Source organism: Elephas maximus, chromosome 10 (genome assembly GCF_024166365.1).
Source record: "Elephas maximus indicus isolate mEleMax1 chromosome 10, mEleMax1 primary haplotype, whole genome shotgun sequence".
NCBI classification, from domain to species: Eukaryota; Metazoa; Chordata; class Mammalia; order Proboscidea; family Elephantidae; genus Elephas; species Elephas maximus.
In genome coordinates, this window is record NC_064828.1 from 70,549,612 (window position 1) to 70,570,777 (window position 21,166).

Here is a 21,166-nt window from a genome sequence, read left to right on the forward strand (position 1 = left end):
AATATTAGATATATATACAGGTGAATCTGATACACACTAAAATTGAAAACTCAGAGGTTTAGATTCTAAACTTTAGAAGGATACCCGTCCTCACCTTGGTCCTGAATTTATGTACTGGGACCTGCCTTAATTGCCTCACTCTCTTTAGAAAATAACTAGTCTCTAATCACCTAAAACTCAGACTCTAAACTAGGTTCAGATACTTTTTTTTTTTAATCTTATTTATTTTGTTGTTGAGAATATACACAGTAAAGCATACACCAATTCAACAGTTTCTACATGTACAATTTAGGGATTACATTCAAGTCCTGTAACCATTCTCAGCCTCCTTTTCTGAATTGTCCCTCACTCATTAACATAAACTCACTGTCCCCTAAGGTTTTCATCTAAACTTTCAAGTTGCTATTGTCAATTTGGAAACCCTGGTGACGTAGTTTTTAAGTGCTATGGCTGCTAACCAAAGAGTTGGCAGTTCGAATCCACCAGGCCCTCCTTGGAAACTCTATATGGGGCAGTTCTGCTCTGTCCTGTAGGGTCGTTATGAGTCAGAATCGACTCGATGGCACTGGATTTGGTTTTTGGTTTTCATTGTCAATTTGATCCCATATAGATAGTTCTTTAAAAAGCATAATGCTCAAGGCAGACCTTTTTTTACCAGTTAAGCTAAACTATTGTTCAGTTTTAAGATGATTTCATGGAATATTTTTGGTTTAAGATTTAAAGATTATCTCAGGGCAATAATTTCAGGGGTTTATGCAGCCTCTACGGCTCCAGAAAGTCTAGAGCCCTTGAGAATCTGAAATTGTGTTCTGCATTTATGTCCTTTTGATCAGAATTCTTCTATGGAATCTTTGATCAAAATGTTCAGTAATGGTAGCTTGGCACTATCCAGTTCTCCTGGTCTGAGGGCAAAGGAGGCAGTTGTTCATGGAGGCAATTAACCACCCATTCCATTTCCTCCTTCTATCGCTGACTCTCCTTCTTCCTCTGTTACTGAAGGTGAATAGAGACCAATTGCGCCTTGAATGGCCATTTGCAGGCTTTTAAGACCCCAGGCATTACTCAACAAAGTAGAACAGAAGTACTAAACATGTTATTAGGCCAATTAACTGGTATGTCCCGTTAAACCATGACCCTAAACTTCCAAACCAAGGAACCAAATCCCATGAGATGCTTGGCTGTACATAAGCAGCTACATTTTCTTTTTGTCATTGTTGTAACTATATCCATCTTAGTCATCTAGTGCTGCTATAACAGAGACACCACAAGTGAATGGCTTTAAAAAAGACGTTTATTCTCTCACAGTCCAGTAGAAGTCTGAATTCATGCTGCCAGCTCCAGGGGAAGGCCTTCTCTCTGTCGGCTCTGGAGGAAGGTCCTCGTCATCAGTCTTCCCTTGGTCTGGGAGCATCTCAGCACAGGAACCTCAGGTCCAAAGGACATGCTTTGCTCCCAGCACTGCTTTCTTGGTGATATGATGTCCCCAACACTCTGCTTACTTCCCTTTCCTTTTATCTCTTGAGAGACAAAAGGTAGAGCAGGCCACACCTCAGGGAAACTCCCTTTATATTGGATCAGGGGTGTGGCGTGGTAAAGGTGTTAGAATCCCACCTAATCCTCTTTAACATAAAATTACAATCACAAAATGGAGGACAACAACAGAATACTGGGAATTGTGGCCTAACCAAGTTAATACACACATTTTGGGGGGGACATAATTCAATCCATGACAATATCTATCACACGATGTTTGCCAATTCAACTTTTAATAGGTGTACAACTTATTGACAACAATTACAATAATCGGCTATGCAACCCTACTCTTAAACAGTGTGATTTTTCCATCACCGTTAAACTCCCTTTTCCCCACTCCCTTCTTCCCCTGGTAACCACTAATAAACTTTGGTCTTTATATATTTGCCTTTTTATATAATTAAGGTCATACAATATTTGTCCTTTTGTGATTGGCTTATTTCACTCAGTATATGCCTTCAAGCTCCATTCATACCGTAGCATGTATCAAGACTTTATTTCTCGTACTGGCTGAGTAGTATTCAGATAGATTCTTAGGCTGTAATTTTTTCCCCTTCCCTTAGTATGCCATATTTTAGATCAAAAAGAAAGGAATGCAACTCACAAGAGGGTAATCAGTGTTATATTAATTTCATTGGTACCTACCCATAAGAACAAAAGACTCAGTATTAAACCAGCATTTATTGAGGATTCTTTCTGTTCTGAGCCCTGGATGAGGTGCTGGAGGGTCTCTGCTCTCCATAAATGTAGAATTAGCTGGTAGAACGCTAAACAGTGATGGTATAATGCAGGAAATGCTATAAAGCAGCCTTGTACAGAAAGCTGAGGGAACACAAAGAAAAAAGAACTAAGGTCCCACGGAGAAGTGGGATTTTGCCATTTAGAAAAAGGGAAGAAGGGGAAGGGCGTTTTGGGAAGAGGACATGAGCAAAAGCATGAGGCAAGGCACGTTAAGGAAATATCAGGATGGTCATTGAGCGGTGTGTGTGTGTGACAGAGAGAAGGAGAGAGGAGAGGCAGGATAGGAAGCAACATGGAACATGGAGGTGATAAAAACCAAACCCATTGCCAGTAGCACTGCCCAGTTAGAGTTTCCAAGGAGCACCTGGTGGATTCAAACCCAAGTGCCTAAATGGTTTATGGTTAGTCAACTAGTTCATTCGTTTGGACAGTTGCAAATATATATATATATATATATATATATATATTTTTTTTTTTTTTTTAAGGTGTGCATCCATTGACACATTTCTTTGAAAAAAAGCAGATACATTTAAAAAGTAATGCTGCTGGGACAACTGTAGAAATAGAATACAGTTTGTAGATTATTGTATCAATATTAATTTTGATACCTGTACTATAGTTTTGAGAGACTGTCTTTCTTAGGAAGTACATACTGAAGCAATTAAGAGAGAGGGGACAACATGAATGTAACTTACTCTCAAATTATTTAACAATGATTACTCTTAGGGAGTGAACTGGCTAGAAAAGAGGAAGATTTGAAAATCTGAAGATTTTGAGATCATGTATCATTTTTGTAATTAAAAATAAAATGACCAAAGACAAAAAATCTGGATATGATCACTGATGATAGAGGAACACCTTTCCATTGTGTTGTAATGGAAAAGAGGTGGTAAGAAAAAATAATTTGTGTAAATAAAAAAAAAAAAACATACTGTACATACATATAACAACAACAAAAAATATCCACAGCTGTTGACTCGATTCCAACTCATAGCGACCCTACAGGACAGAGTAGAACTGCCCCATAGAGTTTCCAAGGAGTGCCTGGTGGATTCCAGCTGCCGACCTCTTGGTTAGCAGCTGTAGCACTTAACCACTACGCCACCAGGGTTTCCACCCATATGTATATGTATTAAAAAATATGTATACAGACTGCCAAATATACGTCAACATAGAAACAATTGTTGGTACTTAATGGGAATAATTTTTCATGTCCCCAGGAAGGTATTTTTCAGAAACAGAGAGCTAGAAAATCTTACCACATTGTTCTCCTAGCCCGGTCAAAGAAACTCTCTTAATAATTTAACCAAAAAGCCCACATCTTCACCTAAATTACTGCCTACATTTTGCTGAAGCTAAGGTTGTTTTTATTGCAGAATGACTTTTTGTGTCTGTGTAATCTCCCTAGCCCACCTACAAAAGATGAAATAAGCACTCATTACAATCATGCACTTAAAAAACGAGAAAGAAGTTTCATTCATTACGTGTGGATGAAAAATTTTAAAATGACACCAATCAGCCACCACCCAATTTTTGTCCCTGATCCCCATATAGACCATCATATCATGCTTTTCCCAGGGTTAGATGTGGCTTAAAGCAGAAATGATGTTGATGAAGCTTCCTAAACGGCTTTGCTCCATCTTTCCAGATCAGGAAAAGGTCAGAAAAGTAAAGTGAAGTCTTAGGGCTTCATCCTATGGGAAAGATCTAAAGAGAAGCTCCCAAGCTCCAGGTGATCAGGGCTCAGACTTTTTATACTATTGTCTCCCAACTCATTCCCCACCTCTGTACACCATTTTCATTACACCTCTGCCTCCAGGATGCAGGCACAGAAGCAGAGCCTTATCTGTTAATGTGCTGATTTATTGACACCCAAGACTCAGCAGAAGAGAGGGCTGGTTTGACAAATCTATCTTACTTGTGATCTATGTAATAAATGAGAGTATTCTTCTGGCTGGGTCCCTTTTGTATGCACGTACAATATTATCTTTTGATTTTTGATATATTTTGAGTTTAATATGCTCTTTACATAAACTCTGAACATGAATATGACCTAAGTTTCCTCTTCTTTAATTAAAAAAAAAACCATAGAAGAAAATCCTCAGAGGTTGAAACCTAATTTACTTTTTAAAATTCCAAATCTCAAACTTTATGATCACAAATACACCTTTTTACATACATACTCTATAGCTTGAAAATGTATGTATTTATTCAAATTTATTTAGTAACACTATGATGCTGAATAAGATGTTGAATAAAACATATTCCCTGCCTTTAAGAACTTTGTACTCTGCTGTTTTCTTGATGTTTAAAAAGGGGAAATAAGGACTCACTTAAATACATCATATCATCCTGTCAGTTAGATAATAGATTATTTGGGGAAGGCTTGCTGAGTGGCACACAAAAAATTATAGAAACTAGCTCTCAGAGAACTGTCTTCTGTTGGTGACAATAAATCCAACTTCATGTTGAACTGCACTGTCTGTATCTGTAATCATTTTGTATTTTGTTCTCCCCGAGGTCACTTTACTTTTAACAGCATTTAGTTTGTGTTAAACTATATTCAGAGCCAGAATAAATATTGCAAAAGAATGTCTTCATTAAAGTATCACAAAGCAATAGAAACAAGCTGAGTAATTCAAAAAGAAGCTCATGAGTTTTTTTTTTTTTTTTCTTCATATAGTTAGATCCTAATAGAATTTCAAAAGTAACATTTTTTCTTATTGTAACTACCTGGGACAACCAACTAACCACTAAAAAAAAAAAAAGCTAGATGTCTAAATTCTTCCTCACCAAAAACAAATCCCAGATGGATTAGAAATTTAAACAAATATATGACATCATAAATGTGCGAGAAAAAAAAAAAACTGGGTAAATTTTTTATAATTTCACTTGTGAAAGGGTTTTCTAAATATGAGTTATTCCAGAAGACATAAAAAGAATGATGAATTAGTTCATATTTTTAAAAATTTGTTGTCGTTGATAGGTGCCATCAAGTCGATTTTCAACTCACAGTGATCACCCCATGTGACAGAGTAGAGCTGCACCCTAGAGTTTCCTAGGCTGTAATTTTTAGGAAGCAGATAGCCTAGTTTTCTCTTGCAGAGCACTAGGTGGGTTCAAACCATCAACCTTTAGGCTAGTAGCTGTTGCACCAGAAGTGCTCATTAAAAAAAAAAGAAAAAAATCCTAAAGTGTATAAAACTCGTTAAACAGAGTTGAAAATAAAATCAGGAGGAAATACTGCAACAAGTATGACATAAAAAGGACTGATTTATTTAATACACAAAGAACTCTTATAAATCAAATAAAAACTTGCCTTCCTTCCGACTCACAGCGACCCTATAGGATGGAGTAGGACTGCCCCACAGGGTTTTCAAGGCTGTAATCTTTACGGAGGCAGACTGCCACATCTTTCTCCAGCGAGCAGCTGATGTGTTTGAACCGATGGTCTTTCGGATAGCAGCCAATTGCTTAACCCCTGCACCACCAAGGCTCCATATACATAAATATATATGCACATATACACATACCTACATATATATATAATATATATATACTTGAAAAAAACCAAACTCACTGCCATTGAGTCAATTCCAACTCATAGTGATCCTATACATGAGTGTGTGTATATATATATATATATATATACACATATGTATTTTTTCAAGGATATTCATTGTAGTTTTTGATGATAGTAAAAAAACTAAAAGTAATCTAAAAGTCACCAAAAGGATTCTGCTTAAAAAAAAACATACATCCATGGAATGGAATACTACATAGCCATTAAAAAGAGAGAGATGAGAGTATATGTACAGACTTAATCACATTTCCAAGGCATGAAAAAAAAAGTTTTAGAGCAAATGATCACACCTGTGTAAAAAGAAGGGTATGTATATATGTATGCACATACGAACTATCTGAAAGATTAGAGTGGTTAACTATGAGGAGTGGTATTAGAGATGAGAACAGTATTAGGGAAGGAGCCATTTTATCTGATATACTTTATTCTGTACAGATTTATTCATTCTGTACAGTCTGAATGTTTTACAAAATAAAAAACAACTTAATAGGAAGAGTTTTTATCCCATGTACTTAAAATGCTTGAATATTGTCAAAAACTTCAAAGCATGTTTGAACTTTTCCAGAAGAATTAGTTACACTTGGGGGGGTGGGGAACAAAACAGTTGTTTATGCATTAAAAGCAGAACATCTGCCAACTTTATTTAGTTTGATGTTTTTTCATGTCCTGTTTACCAAACTAGAAATAAACATTGAATCTCAATTAGCAGATAAAATTAGAAAGAAGTGCTACCCCAGGATGACATGCTTAATGACATATTTGCACAGTGGTGTATGGTAATGAGTAAGTGCAAAAGAAAACTGCAGGCAGGAAGAAGTATGTAGCATTAATCAACATGATACACATTGAAATAACTCACTTTCGGTCATTTGTCTTCCTGGTTACCTTCTCTCACAGGCAAGAGGGAGCAATAATCCAGAAATCAAGGCATTTATTTCAGGGCAGTCAGAAACTAGATCCTAATTATCTTTATAAATCAGTTGACAGCAGTCATGTTAAAGGTCAGAACAAAGGACGGATCAATAAAACTTGCTCCCTTAGAGTTTACTTAAACTTCAATACAATTTCCTTCTTTGTAGGCATTTACTGTGCAGTAGTAATTTAGGGCAACAAGTCTGGACTTCTCCTCTGAAGATAAGTTGGCTTGTCTTCTTGAGCTATTGGAAATGAAGGGTGAAAAGTACAGGAGTTTGTTTTATCATTCTTTCATTCATTCCTTTATCTATCCATTCACTGACCTATTAAAAAAACTTTATGTGCTCCGCTCTGGAGATAGAAAATTAAAATGCTGTTTTAGTACTCAAGATTTTGCAGCCCAGAGGAGATAAACAAGAAAAAGGGACAATTACCATTATAGATTGAGTTGTGTCCCCCCAAAATGTGTTCTAAATCCTAACCCTTGTAAAGGTGGATGTAATCACATTTGGGCATAGGGTTTTCTTTGCTATGTTAATGAAGCTGGGGCAGTTTACAGAAGCCTTTGCCAGTGGCGGCAAGGGCTGAGGGTTTGAATCCTCGGAGGCAAGGCCTAGGACAACGAGTGGCTGTTAGTATAAAACCTGGTCAAGACATGGAAGTTAATTCCCTAGATATCTTCTCCCTGCCCATTAACTGGTTTGAGATTTTTTATTTCTTTCTAGAGCAGTCTCTCAAGGTTCTTTAAGTCTTACCCATTCTGAAAAGACCAAGAGTTAATGACCCATGCTGATGCCATCGGGTTAGTCTGGCAGTAAAAGCTTCCCAAGGAAGTCAAACTGCCATCCATGGTGCCATCATCCTGACCAAGCTACCTTCATTCCTATGAGGTAAGGCTATGTGGAGAACAAGATCAACCCCACACTTCCTTACTGCAAAGTGACACTCTCTTCTTTGCAAGGTGACAGGGGACTGGGTCTCAGTAATGTTGCATCTTACTCTTGCTCCTAAATGAACTGACATTATTTCTTTGCTCACGTGCCTAAGAAACTGCTGCTGATGACTGATATCAATGATTGCTGTTCTTCTGCCAGGAGCTACACTGCTACTTGGGCTACTTCACTAAAGCCATCTTTGATGCCACCTTCAAGACCTCCGGCTGACTCATGAACTCTGGAAAGAGACACTATTCACCAAGTTATGCTTTCAGGGCTTTTCTGATCTCCAAAACCCAAGTGGCAGTGCAAAGAACCCAGGCTCCCTCTGTAGTTCTTGTATTGTGTTCTTACACAAGCAAAATTAAAGAGAGAGCAAGAGAGATGATGAAAGTCTGAACTAAATGTAGTAGTAGCAAGGATAGAGAGGAGGCAACAGACTTGAGAGAGATTAAAGAAGGAGAAATCATAGGGCTTCATGAGTAATTGAATATGAGAAGTAAAAGGGAGTGAGGAGCTTAGAATGACTGTTTCAGGTTTCTAGCTTAGGCTCCTGGAAGGAGGTCTGAGTGATTTAAAATATATATATATATATATATATATATATATATATATGGGATATGGGGCCACTTTTCAAGGGATTACGAATAGTTAAGTTTTAGACATGTTGAGTTTGAGGTAGTTGTGAGACAGTCACAAAGAAGTGATCAGTAGTGAGTGAATATTAACTATAGATTTTAAATTCAGGCAATAAATCTGAGCTGAAGGTATAGATTATTGGAGAGTGGGGTGGGAAGGTATGTGTATAAGATGGTAAATGAAGCCACAGAAGAGATTGAGATGACTCAGGGAGAGTCTGTAGAGTGAAAAGAGAAGTAAATCAAAGACAAAATGGTAGAGAATAGTACTGTGCATTAAGATATTAATGGCAAGGCAGAATAAGAGAATACTTCAAAGAAATGTCCATAAAATATGTGATAAACCAAAACAGGGTAGTGCTGTAGAAGCTAAGAGAAGAAAGAGTTTCAAAGAGAAAGCAGTCAACAGCTTGAAAATTTGCAGAGAAGTCACATAAGAACTGAGATGTGCCCACTGGATTTAGTGAAAGAAAGCACTGATATGTTTTGCAAGAGCAGCTTGCTCCAGTGGCAAAATCCAGACTGCAGTGGGTTGAGGAGTGATGGGAAGTGAAGAAGAGGAAACAATGAATAACAACAACTCTTCCAAGAATGTTAGCTAAGAAAGAAAGGAAAGAGACACGGTGGCTACAGAGGAAGATAAAGTTGAAGGAAGTTTTTTGTTTTTTGGGAGGATGCTAGTGGATAAAAGGAGGAGGCAGGTACCTGAGGAAGCACTGCAACTGCAGAGATGTAGGGGCTGAGGTCCGAGCCCAAGTGGAGGGATTAGTTTTGGACTGGAGGAAGCAAGCTTGTTCCTCTGTGACAAGAAGGTCCTGCATACACAGTTCTAAGAGACATCCACTACCCACCAACAATTTTTGATACAAAGCATCTTGGTGCTGAAGTTTCAAATCGCATGGAGAGTAGGCATCTGGGATGTCGTAATACGTAACAAGCAAACCTTCTCCCTGGGCTATCCCATTCCAGAAGTTTTGATAACTGACACATCTCAATGCTCAACAATGTCAAAAGAAGAGTGAAAACCAAGTCTTTAGAGATGCTTTATTATTTTTTTTAAACAAATTTTTGAGGTCTAATTCACATACCGGGAACCCTGGTGGCGCAGTGGTTAAGTGCTACAGCTGCTAACCAAAAGGTCAACAGTTTGAACTCACCAGGTGCTCCTTGGAAACTCTATGGGGCAGTTCTCCTCTGTCCTGTGGGGTCACTAGGAGTCAGAATCGACTCAACGGCAACGAGTTTTGGGTTTTCACATACCATGAAATTCACTGGTTTTAAATATACAAGTCAATGATTTTTAATACATTTACTAATACGTGCAACCATCACCACAATCCAGCTTTAGAGCATTTTTATCACCCCAATAAGATTCCTAATGCCCATTTACAGTTAATTACCATTCTGATCCCCAGTCCCAGGCAAACAGTACTCTACTTTCTGTTTCTATAGACTTGCCTTTTCTTGACATTTCATATAAATTGAATCATAGAATATGTGATCTTTTGTGTCTGGCTTCTTTCACTCTGCATTATGACTTTGAGGTTCATTTATATCGTAGCATATAGCAATAGTTCATGGCTTTTTAAAAAATTTTCTAATTTGTTGTTGTTGAGAATGTACACAATAAAACATACACCAATTCAACAGTTTCTACATGTACAATTCAGTGACACTGATTACATTCTTCAAGTTGTGCAGCCATTCTCACCTTCCTTTTCTGAGTTTTTCCTCCCCCATTAACATATACTCACTGCCCCCTAAGGTTCCAGTCTAGTCTGTTAAGTTGCGGTTGTCAATTTGTTCCCATATAGATAGATCTTAAAGAGCATAATGCTTAAGGCAGACATTCTTTACTAGTTAAGCTAAACTATTGTTTGGTTTTAAGAAGACTTCAGGGGATATTTTTGGTTTAAGGTTTAAAGGTTATCTTAGGGCAATAGTTTCAGGGGTTCATCCAGCCTCCATGCCTCCAGAATGTCTGGATTCCATGAGAATTTGAAGGTCTATTCTGTATTTCCCCCTTTTTGATCAGGATTCTTCTATAGACTCTTTGATCAAAACGTTCAGTAATGGTAGCTGGGCATCATCCAGTTCTCCTGGCCTCATGGCAAAGGAGGCAGTTGCTCAAGGAGGCAGTTGCCTCATATTCCATTTCATCCTCCTATTCCTGACTCTCCTTCTTCCTCTGTTGCTCCAGGAGAATAGAGACCAATTGTTGTGCCTTGGATGGTCACTTGCAAGCTTCTAAGAATAGTTCACGATTTTTTTCTTGCTGGATAGTATTCCATTGTATGGCATTGCCACATTTTGTTTATTCATTCACTGGGTAACAGGCATTCACGCTTAGTTTTTGCTTCCACTCTTGCTCCTGAATAACAGGGCATAGACTGACAGTTTTCTCTTCTCTCCCAGTAGGCCTGCTGACAACTCTAGAGAGTGTGGCATATCATTTTCCCTAATGGTGTAAGGCTAGGCTTTGCCAACATTTACTGGCCAGTGAGGATAAAGACATTATGATTAGACTGAATTATTAGACCAAGTGCCTCTCAAATACTTCCAAACCACAGACAACTTTGGCAGAACCCCACACTCCACAGGATGTATACTTCACACATGTGCATATTGTTGCCAATACTCAACAACAGTACCACAAAACAATAATGACAGTGACAATGATGACCTCTATAACAAATCCTCCCAGGAATTAATAGGAAGAACGGTGCTCTTTTTTTACTGACCCAAATTAAAAAAATCACATCAAAACTTGTTATGCCAAAATAGGAATGAAATTGTTGTCCTCATATAACTATTTCTTACATGCACTGATGCCCATGGACAATTAGCAACCCTCTCAGGACATACTTTGAGAAACTGTGGCTCTAGTCTAAATGGTGTGCTTGGAGGTAAGGATTATCATAAAATGAATATATATCGCAAGAAGTGATTTAACTTAGTTGTTGCTATGGATTGAATTGTGTCCCCCAAAAATGTGTGTCAATTTGGTTAGGGTAGGATTCCTAGTGTTGCGTGGTTGCCCACAATGTTGTGATCTGATGTGATTATCCTATGTGTTATAAATCCTAACGTCTATGTTAATGAGGTGGGATTAGAGGCAGTTATGACAACAAGGCAGGACACAATCTACCGAAATAGGTTGTATTTTGAGTCAATCTCTTTTGAGTTATAAAAGAGAGAAGTGAGTAGAGGCACTGCCTATAACCAAGAAAGAAGAGTGAGTAGCAGAGCGCGTCCTTTGAACTGGGGGCCCCTCTGCTGAGAAACTCCTAGGCCAGGGGAATATTGATGACAAGGACCTTCCCCCAAAGCCGACAAAAAGAGAAAACCTTCCCCAGGTGCTGGTGCCCTGAATTCAGACTTCTAGCCTCCTAGACTGTGAGATAATAACTTTCGGTTTGTTAAAGCCATCCACTTGTGATATTTCTGTTATAGCAGTACCAGACAACTAAGACAGTTGTATTTTTTTACTTTCAAATACACAAAATTACACTAAACCAGTACAATGAACCCCCAGGCCCAACAACCGTCAACTCCATGGCCAATCTGCCTGTCCACAAACCCATTTATTACCTTCCCCCATATTATTTTGAAGAAAATCTCAGACATCAGTATCATTTTACCCATAGATATTTCATCACACAACTCCAAAAGAGGACTCTATAAATTCACAATAACTGCTTTATATAAAAGCTCCAGTTACTGTTCCTGTCACTTTGATTTAAAACTTAAAACAGTAAGCCCATAATGGCAGAACCCCCTCTACCTGATAAGGTCTTGGAGAAGAGGAGCTCAATGTACATCCTGATAGAATACACATGGCAACATTTCTTCACATTTCTAAGTGATCTTGTCGGGCTAGGATTTAAAGGTCTGAAGGGAATGTAAAAATAAGCTTGGAAAACATATGCCATATGGACATTAAAGGATTACTCTTCACTTTCTGGCTATGAAATGACTAATTAACTATTTGCAGCTGAAATGTGTGGGATCTTTTTCAGAAAATGGATTATCTCTCCCTCACAGAGCATATTGATTAGAGACATAATCTAGACTGTCTGGGAATAGTTTCTCTGCAGCAGAACAAATCACACCCTTCAGTACACTCCTTAAATTTAGACATATCTTGTCACATTTATTTAAATGGTTTGGCTCTGGAGATTTTTTCCCTTCAGGGGTGCCACATGTACAATTTAGCTATTATTTTTCTCAAAAGGCAGTGTGAGGTAATAGGAAGAACAATTCCAAGTTCTGTCACCTACTAGTCATATAACCTTATGCAAGTTGCTTAACCTTTCTCAGCAGGAGTTTCTTCATTTATTGATTAACGAGGATTTGTGAGAATTACGTGAGACAATGTTTTTAACTCTGTGCCTGTACGTAGTGTATGATCAAGAGTGATTACTTGGCCCCCGGACACCCTTTCAGCTCAGTAATGAGGTTACTCTTAAGGTTCACCCTTCAGCCAAAGATAGAACAGGCCCTTGGAAAAAAAATAAGACTAAATGGGCACACCATCCCTGGGCAGGGACTGGAAGGCAGGAGGGAACAGGCAAGCTGGTAATAGGGAACCCAGGATTGAGAAGGGGGAGTGATGCATTGTCGTGGGGTTGTTAACCAATGTCATAGGACAATGTGTGTACTGTTTGATGAGAAACTAGTTTGTTCTGTAAACCTTCATCCAAAGTACAATTAGAAAAAGGAAAAAAAAGATTACTATTGTTAATAAAAGAACTCTGTATAATAAAGATGTATAATTTATCAACACTCCTCTGATAATAGCTTTTTTCTTTAGCATTTATTATTTCCTACTGATGCCACAACAAAACCATAATGTAACTTTAAATGGATCATACATCTAAGGAATAGTGTTCCTTCCATTATTGCCTTGAAGGTAAATTAAGACCTAACAGTAACAGAACTATAACTGATGACACTCTTAAATAATTCAATTTAGATTTATTTTTTAAAAAGTCAGGTGAACTTGAACACTTTTATTTATTCTATCCTCTGAGAATAAAATATAAAACTTTTCTGCTTGAGACTAATGAAAGAATCTGATAGAGAAAACAAAAAAATGTCTCAATCTCTCATCTTAGTGACAATACAAAAAATACAAATCCTTTGGTTCAATTCCAAACCTGTCACTGGCCTTAAGTATGAATATAGGGGAATCACCAAACTTCCAGTTTTGGCCATCCATTTGCAGGCAGAGCGTGAAATAATTTATAGTAGAGTATTAGTGAAACAGGAAGCTAGTTCATCAAATATTCTCACGCTCAATGTATGGTTTATTAAAATCTTTATTAAATACTTTAGTCAATTGTCTCTGCCTTTTCAAGTATAAATATGTTGTAGGTAACTGTTTCTGTGACTGATAATTCAAGATCTTGCCATTATCTCACAGTTAGCAATAAATTTTCCCTACGGAGTTCCACAGAAATGAAGACTGTGATAAATCAGCCCGAATGTGTCCCAACCTTAGCACAGTTCCTGGTTCTATTCTCTAGTGAATTACTTCTCTTTCCTAAGAGGGCATACACTATACACACAGTTAATTATAAGCACTGGTTCATCATTTGACGCTTTATTACACTGTGTCATGAGCATTCATGAAATGTTCTTTGAGGGTCAACTTTAAAAACACTACTGAATGTACATTGATAGCTACATACTCAGAGTCTAAAGCAGTTTGCTATTATCTCTTACTAGTTTGTTACAAGGTAAAGTGGGAGCACTTCAGCTGGCCACCTTTCCATGCCACAGTCATACATTCGAAAATGCTAAGTATCATACTGGGTCCTCCACGAGGTACTGGTTTACAAAGCCCCTGCTCTCAGGGTGAAGGCACAAGTATAAGGGATTACTCTACACTAATAGGGTCGCTATGAGTCGGAATCGACTTGACAGCAGTGGGTTTGTTTTTTTGGTTTAAGAGGAGCCCGGTGGTACAGTGGTTAGGTGCTGTGGCTGTTAACCAAAAGGTCAGCAGCTTGAATCCACCAGATGCTCCTTGAAAACCCTGTGGGGAAGTTCTACTCTGTCCTATAGGGTGACTATGAGTCAGAATCGACTCAATGGCAGTAAGTTTTTACACTAATAAGTGGTAGTCATTCATCAAATATTTATCTAACACCTATTATGTGCAAGGAAACCCTGGTGGAATAGTGGTTAAGTGCTATGTCTGCTAACCAAAAGGCTGGCAGTTCAAATCCACCAAACGCTCCTCAGAAACTATGGGGCACTTATACTCTGTCCTACAGGGTCGCTGTGAGTCAGAATTGACTTGACGGCAATGAGTTTGGTTTATTACATGCAAGGTGCTGTTCTAGGCTTTACGGATACAACAGCAAACTAAACGAAGATTCCTGCCCCCTTGAAGCTTAATATTTTAATGTGCCATAATACGTATGGGATGCCACAGAAACCCAGATGAAGAAAACCTAAAAGGGTCCAGGAAGCCTTTCCAGAGGAGGTGATGCTTCGGCAGAGTTTGGAATGACAAAAGAAGCTGCTAGATAAAGGTACTCTAGGCCAAATGAACAACATGGGAAGTAGGAAACTACTGACAGGTTGTAAAGCTGCTGCTTTATTGAAAACTACATAATATCACTGAAAGATTTAAGCGATGAGTGTCATGATTCTACTTATATTTTAGAGAGCTCACTCTGCCTGCAGTACAAACAATGGACTGTGGAGAGGCCAGAGAGACTAATTAAGCAGTTGGTGCCATAATCTTGGTTGCAGAGTAGGAATGGAGAAGATAAAAATTTATTCTAGGCATGCTGAAAAGCTTGACTGTACAGGACTTTACAAATGATTAGGACAGGAAAAGATTAATGGGAGGATCTAGGAGATTCCCAGGTTTCTGGCTATAAATGCAACTCCTTGAGTCACTGGTATTGACAAAAACTCTTCTTCAATTAAACATTGGGGAACTTTTACAGCACATTGAAGAAGTCTAAGATTAAGTCACCTTCCCAGCCACTCTGATCCCTTCATCAGTCTCTGAGTTAAAGAAGGTCCAATAAATAACTGCCAGCTCTGAGGATTTTGGTCACTAAGAATGAGCAGTTTATCAACGCGGACTCAGGGCTTGTTATTATCTTCATTTTGGCTATACAACCTGCAGAGGAGATACAGTGGAAATGTGGCTAAATAGGCTTTGGATAAGAGAAAGTAAAAAGAGCAGTCTGGGGACACTTGCCCAACTTGCATTCCCCCTCCGTCTGGAAACAATACTGTAATTTTCAATAGAGAAACTATACTTTTCCATTTTCTGTCATTTAGTTATTGTAGGGCTGAGCCCACTCCATCAATGAGCAGAAGACCTAGCTAATAAGAGAAATGGGGCGTGGGTATATGATTAAAGCAGGGCCAATCAGCACCAGGACATGCTGGAATTTAAAAAAGAAGAAAAGCTGTCTCTCTTTGGCATGACTAAACTGGTAGCTATAAATCTGGAATTTCTGGGAGCCACCTTGATCTCCTAAGTAGAGAGCCTGCCTGAGAATGAAGCCAACCCAGAGGAAAACAGAACCCAAAAATGGAGATGCTCTGATCACATTGTTTGAACAGAGGATCCAGCCATGCATGATGTCTATTCTATCCTTGGATTTTTCTGTCAAGTGCGACAGTTTTCAGTTAAGCTTCTGTTACATGCAACTGAAAGTCCTTCTTGCCTCACAGATGGCAAGGAGATAAGTCTTTTTTCTGTATTTCCTGAACTAGTACTATTTTTTTCATCTTTTTTTCTCCTCTCCTTGCCCCCTCCCCTCCCTGTCCTCTCCTCTCCTCCTCTGCCAAACATTTTTACAAAATAGTAGTATCCTTTTACATTTCTACCAGCAGAGTATGAGAGTTCTAGTTGCTCCATATCCTCACCAAAGTTTATCATGGTAGCCTTAAAAACAAAGGGAGTCATGTGGGTAACCTATTAAGTAACCTCATCCCATGACTACTGATGAATACTTTGGAGTCACCCCTGAGCACTGTTTCTCAACCTTTTAAAACTTGGTGTGGTCAGTCTTTTTTAATATTAGACATTCTAATAGATATGTAGCAATATTTCATTGCGGGTTTAATTTGAATTTCCCTAATGTCAATTGATATTGAGCTTTTTTTGATGTGTGTATTTTCTATCCTGGTATCTTCTTTGTTGAAGTGTGTGTTCAAATCTTTTGTTGATTTTTATTGGGTTGTTTGTTTTCTTTAGTTTTAAGAATCCTTTATATAATCTGGATACCAGTCTCAATACCAATATTAGACATGTGATTTGCAAATATTTTCTCTCAGTCTGTCATTTATCTTTTCATCCTCTTAACAATAAATTTTGAGAAGAGATGTTCTTAATTTTAAAATGAAATTGCACTTCTGATGTCATCTCTAAGAAATCTTTGCTTAACCCAAAGTCGCAAAAATTTTCTCCTGTTGTCTTCTAAATGTTTTATAATTTATACTTTTAGGTTTTAAATTTAGATTCACAATTCATTTGAGTTAACTCCTAATATGGTGAAAGATAATAAGCAAAGGTTTTGTTTGTTTTTGTATATGATGTCCAATTGTTCCAGCACTAGCTATTTCTCTACTGAATTGTAACTTAAAACAGCATGCTTCTATTTCTCCCCTCCCAGTCTGTGTGCTTCACTGTCATACATTTTACTTCTACATATACTATAAACCCCACAGTGCACTGTTATCGTTTTTGTTTAAAGTCAATTATCTTCCCAACAGATTTAAATAAGAAGAAAAAAATTTTTATACTTATCAGCATAGTTACCATTTCTGAAGTTCTTCGTTCCTCTGTGTATATTCAGATCACTGGTATTATTTTCTTCTACCTGATGAACTTCCTCTAACATTTCTTATAAGCCAGGTCTGCTGGTGATTTTTTTCCAGCTTTTGTATGTCTAAAATGTCTATATTTTGTCTTCATTAGGATCTCTTTCCAATTTCTTTAAAATCTTTCCCTTCCCTTGCTGTGCCATTGTCTTAGTTCAGGTGGTCATTTCTCTCATAGACTGTTACTATAGCTTGCAAATTGGTTTTTCACTAGTCTCAGTCCCCTCCATTTCATCCTGGTCTACCCCACTTCAAGAGACCGAACTGAACAGAAACATGACATTGTCTCCCTTTTACTTAAAATATTGTGTACAGTTACCAATACCTATAGGATAAAGTCCAAACTCCCCAGCACATCAGTAAGGTGCTTAATGATTTAGCCCTATTAACTTCCTGCTAATTGAAAGCATAACCTTACCCCTCTAGTCTTAGCAAATTCATATAAACTCTTGCTACATGCAGTTGTCTCAGCCTAGAATGCACTCCCTGTAGCTTCAGATTGGAAAACTGCAAGTAAGCTTCTAGATAAGAGTTCATTATTGTGCCCTCTATTGTATATTCTTATTCCCACCTCCCTTGTGTGTGCTCTTAAAGCACCACGTTCATTCAAGCATTAGCTTTTAGCAATAGTTTTAGAACAGTCTGATTTTCCCCATGGGACTATTAAGGTCCTTGAGGCCAGTAATTTTATAGCTGTACCCTCAGTCCTTCAGAATATCTGCCCGAATTCAAGAATGGATGAACACCTCCTCCCTGAAGCTTCCCTGACCACTTTCTAGGCAAGAAAATGATTAATTGGTCCTTTCTTCTGTTCTTTAACACATTCCATATATTTCGAGTATAGTACTTATTATTTTATGTGTCTGTTTCCCCAGTGGAAACCCTGGTGGTGTACCAGTTAAGTGTTATGGCTGCTAACCAAAACGCTGGCAGTTTGAATCCACCAGGTGCTCCTACGGGCAGCTCTACTCTGTCCTTTAGGGTCGCTATGAGTTAGAATTGATTCGATGGCAACAGGTTTGGTTTGGTTTAGTTCCTAAATACAGTCTGTAAACAGAGACCATTTTTTTCTACTCTTGTAGTCTCTGGGCTTAGCAAAGCCCTAGTGGCACAATGGCTAAGCACTCAGCGGCTAACTGAAAAGTTGGCGGTTCCAACCCACAAACCACTCTGGCAGAAAAGACCTGGCGATCTCCTCCTGTAAAGATTGCGACCTAGGAAACCCTATGGGGAAGTTCTCTGGCCTATATAGGGTCTCTGAGTTGAAATTGACTTGATGGCACTCAACAATATACTTACTGCAAGAATGAAAATCTTGAAAGCATGCCTCCCAAATGTGTAGGTGATACTATTATTAATAGGCTGAATGCCAGGCTCTTGATTCAAAATACTTGCATTTTTTTCAATGACATAGAAAGGCTGGAATGATGAACCCACACTAACTAGAGGAAATTTAACACAGAGAAGTATAAAGTTTCAAATTTAGGGACAAGTTCGGAGCCCTGGTGGCGCAGTGGTTAAGAGCTATGGTTGCAAACCAAAACATCGGCAGTTTGAATCCACCAGCCGCTTCCTGGAGACCCTGTGGGGCAGTTCTGCTCTGTTCTATAGAGTTGCTATGAGTTGGAATCAACTTGACAGCAACACGTTTGGGTTTTGGATGAATGAAAACAAACAAAAACCACTGTTACACATTAATAAAACACAGCAGTTGGAGCACGGGAGTTGAGTCTCATCATACCATAAGCTCTTTAGACACATTTTGGGTATTTTGTAACTTATAGAGCACATCAACAAAATAAAGATATTTCAGAAGTGGGTGTACGGGCTCTTTAGTGGCATGAAAACCACAATCATGCGTAACAGTCGGAAGGACAGAGAATGCCTAGCTTGAGGGGTGGAGGGGAAGGAAAGGTGAGAACAAAGGTGTGAGTTAAGGATGCTCACATTTCAGTTTTACCTAGTTTAGATTATTAGTGCTTGTTCATCTTCCTTATTTTACAAATGAGAAAAATAAGGCCCAGAGAGTTCAGTGGAGTTGCCTGAGGTCAGTCAGCTAACAGATCTGGGACTTAAATTCTGGTCCATTATACCAAGCTGCTGGAAGAGGTGGACTCCTTTAAAATGATTTTTATCTTTATAGCATTTCCCCCTTTTTTTTTTTTTTTACCCCTAAATGTATCAAATAGATCTTCAGTCCTACAGATTCCAGCTAATCATAAGCCCTCTGTCATCACTGGGACTATGTCGGTAGATGGACAAGAAAGTTTTGTTAGGTTGGAGTTTAGACTTGAAAGCTTATCATATCTCTTCAGATTCTAAGAGTCTACAATTCTATAACAAAATACAATCCTTTGAATTAATGTATAACTACTTTATAATAAAGCAATGTAGTTTGGGGTCTGGTGTCAAACTGCCAGACTGTCTGGGTTCCATTTTCTGCCCTACCACTTACCAGCTGAGAGACCTTGGGCACATTATTTAACCTCTCTATGTCTCAGTTTCCTCATTTGTAAAATGGAGATAATAATACTTATAAAGCTGTTGTGAGGAATAAATGGGATTATATATGGCAAAGAGCTAGCAAATATAACTCAACAAATATCAGCTCCAACTGTATGTACCAAAAAAAAAAAAAAAAAAAACCCATTGCCGTCCAGTGGATTCCGACTCATAGGGACCCTACAGACAGAGCAGAACTGCCCCAAAGAGTTTCAAAGGAGTGCCTAGCCACTTAACCACTACCACTGTTTCCAGCTCTATGTACAGGAGTGGAAAATACCGTCAAAGCAAAGGGTGTATGGTAAGATGAGAAAAGGTTCAAGGGAAGACTCATGGACAACAGCAACATTTAGCTGGTGAGATGTAATGGAAAATACAGGAAGGATAGTATTAACTCAAATTTTCAAAATAGTTTCACAAATATAATCTCAAGTGATCCTCACATACACCTTGTAGAGTAGCAGGACAGTTTGCAGGTAAGAAATCAGATGATCAGAGGTATTACAGACTTGACAGAAAATGGCAGAACAGAAACCCAAATGAGGATTCCTGTTCAAATCCTCTGATCCTATTAAGCCACATGCTTCAATCTTTCCCCACTCTTCTCTTCCTCATCCCATCTCCAACTTCAGTGTTTTACCTCCCACAACTTGCTTTCAGGAAGATCATCAATCATTCAGACTTGAATGTGGACTTTACTAATACCACATTGTCTAAGTGTCTGCACTATACAGTCTTATTACTTATTATGGAGATTATCCATTATCCATCGTCAGGAGGTTCAGGCATCTACAAAAAGTAAAAAAGATATACTGGGGGGAAACAAGCCATTCCTTTTTCTATAATTATGGGGACAAGGCAGCAACTTACCCCTCTAACTGTAGTTTTCATTAACAACTTCAGCAGAAAAAAAATAGAGCTGTGAAACGATAAAGTTGTAAAAGTTTCATTGTTATAGAATTCCTATTGTGTGTGCATACTGGCAGACAGGTTTAGTAACTATTCTGGAGTTACACAGCCCCTCAATTTAGAGTGGACAGGAATCCTTGGTTCAATGTTCCTTCCACTAAACCACCCTGACTACTCCTCCAAAAATGGAAAGATGTGTAGATGCTATTTTAATTGCTTTCTTATGGACTAAAACAAAAACTTTCAGAATGACTCCCAAGTAAAGTTGCCTGTACATATTAATCTCTATTTTTGAACAGCATCAGTAATACAGGCTTTGTAATTATAAAGTCCTAGGGTCCAATCCTGTCTCCGCTGTGGGGCACTGGGAAAATTACTTAATCCCTCTGAGTTTCGGTTTCTACATACGTAAGAAAATAACATTTGCTCTCAGTATTTCTTGTGATGGTTAAATAACCGGCAAAGCAAATGGCAGAGTACAGGCTCAGTAAATGTTACTCCAAAAAAACAAAAAGAAACCCACTGCCGTCGAGTCCATTCCAACTCATAGC

The 21,166-nt window shown here is 38.3% G+C and overlaps 1 protein-coding gene across 2 annotated transcripts in view; it reads right to left on the reverse strand.

The window, feature by feature from the left end:
* Positions 1-21,166, reverse strand: part of ARMH4 (armadillo like helical domain containing 4) — a 213,388-nt gene that overhangs the window by 189,509 nt on the left and 2,713 nt on the right. The window lies entirely within an intron of this gene.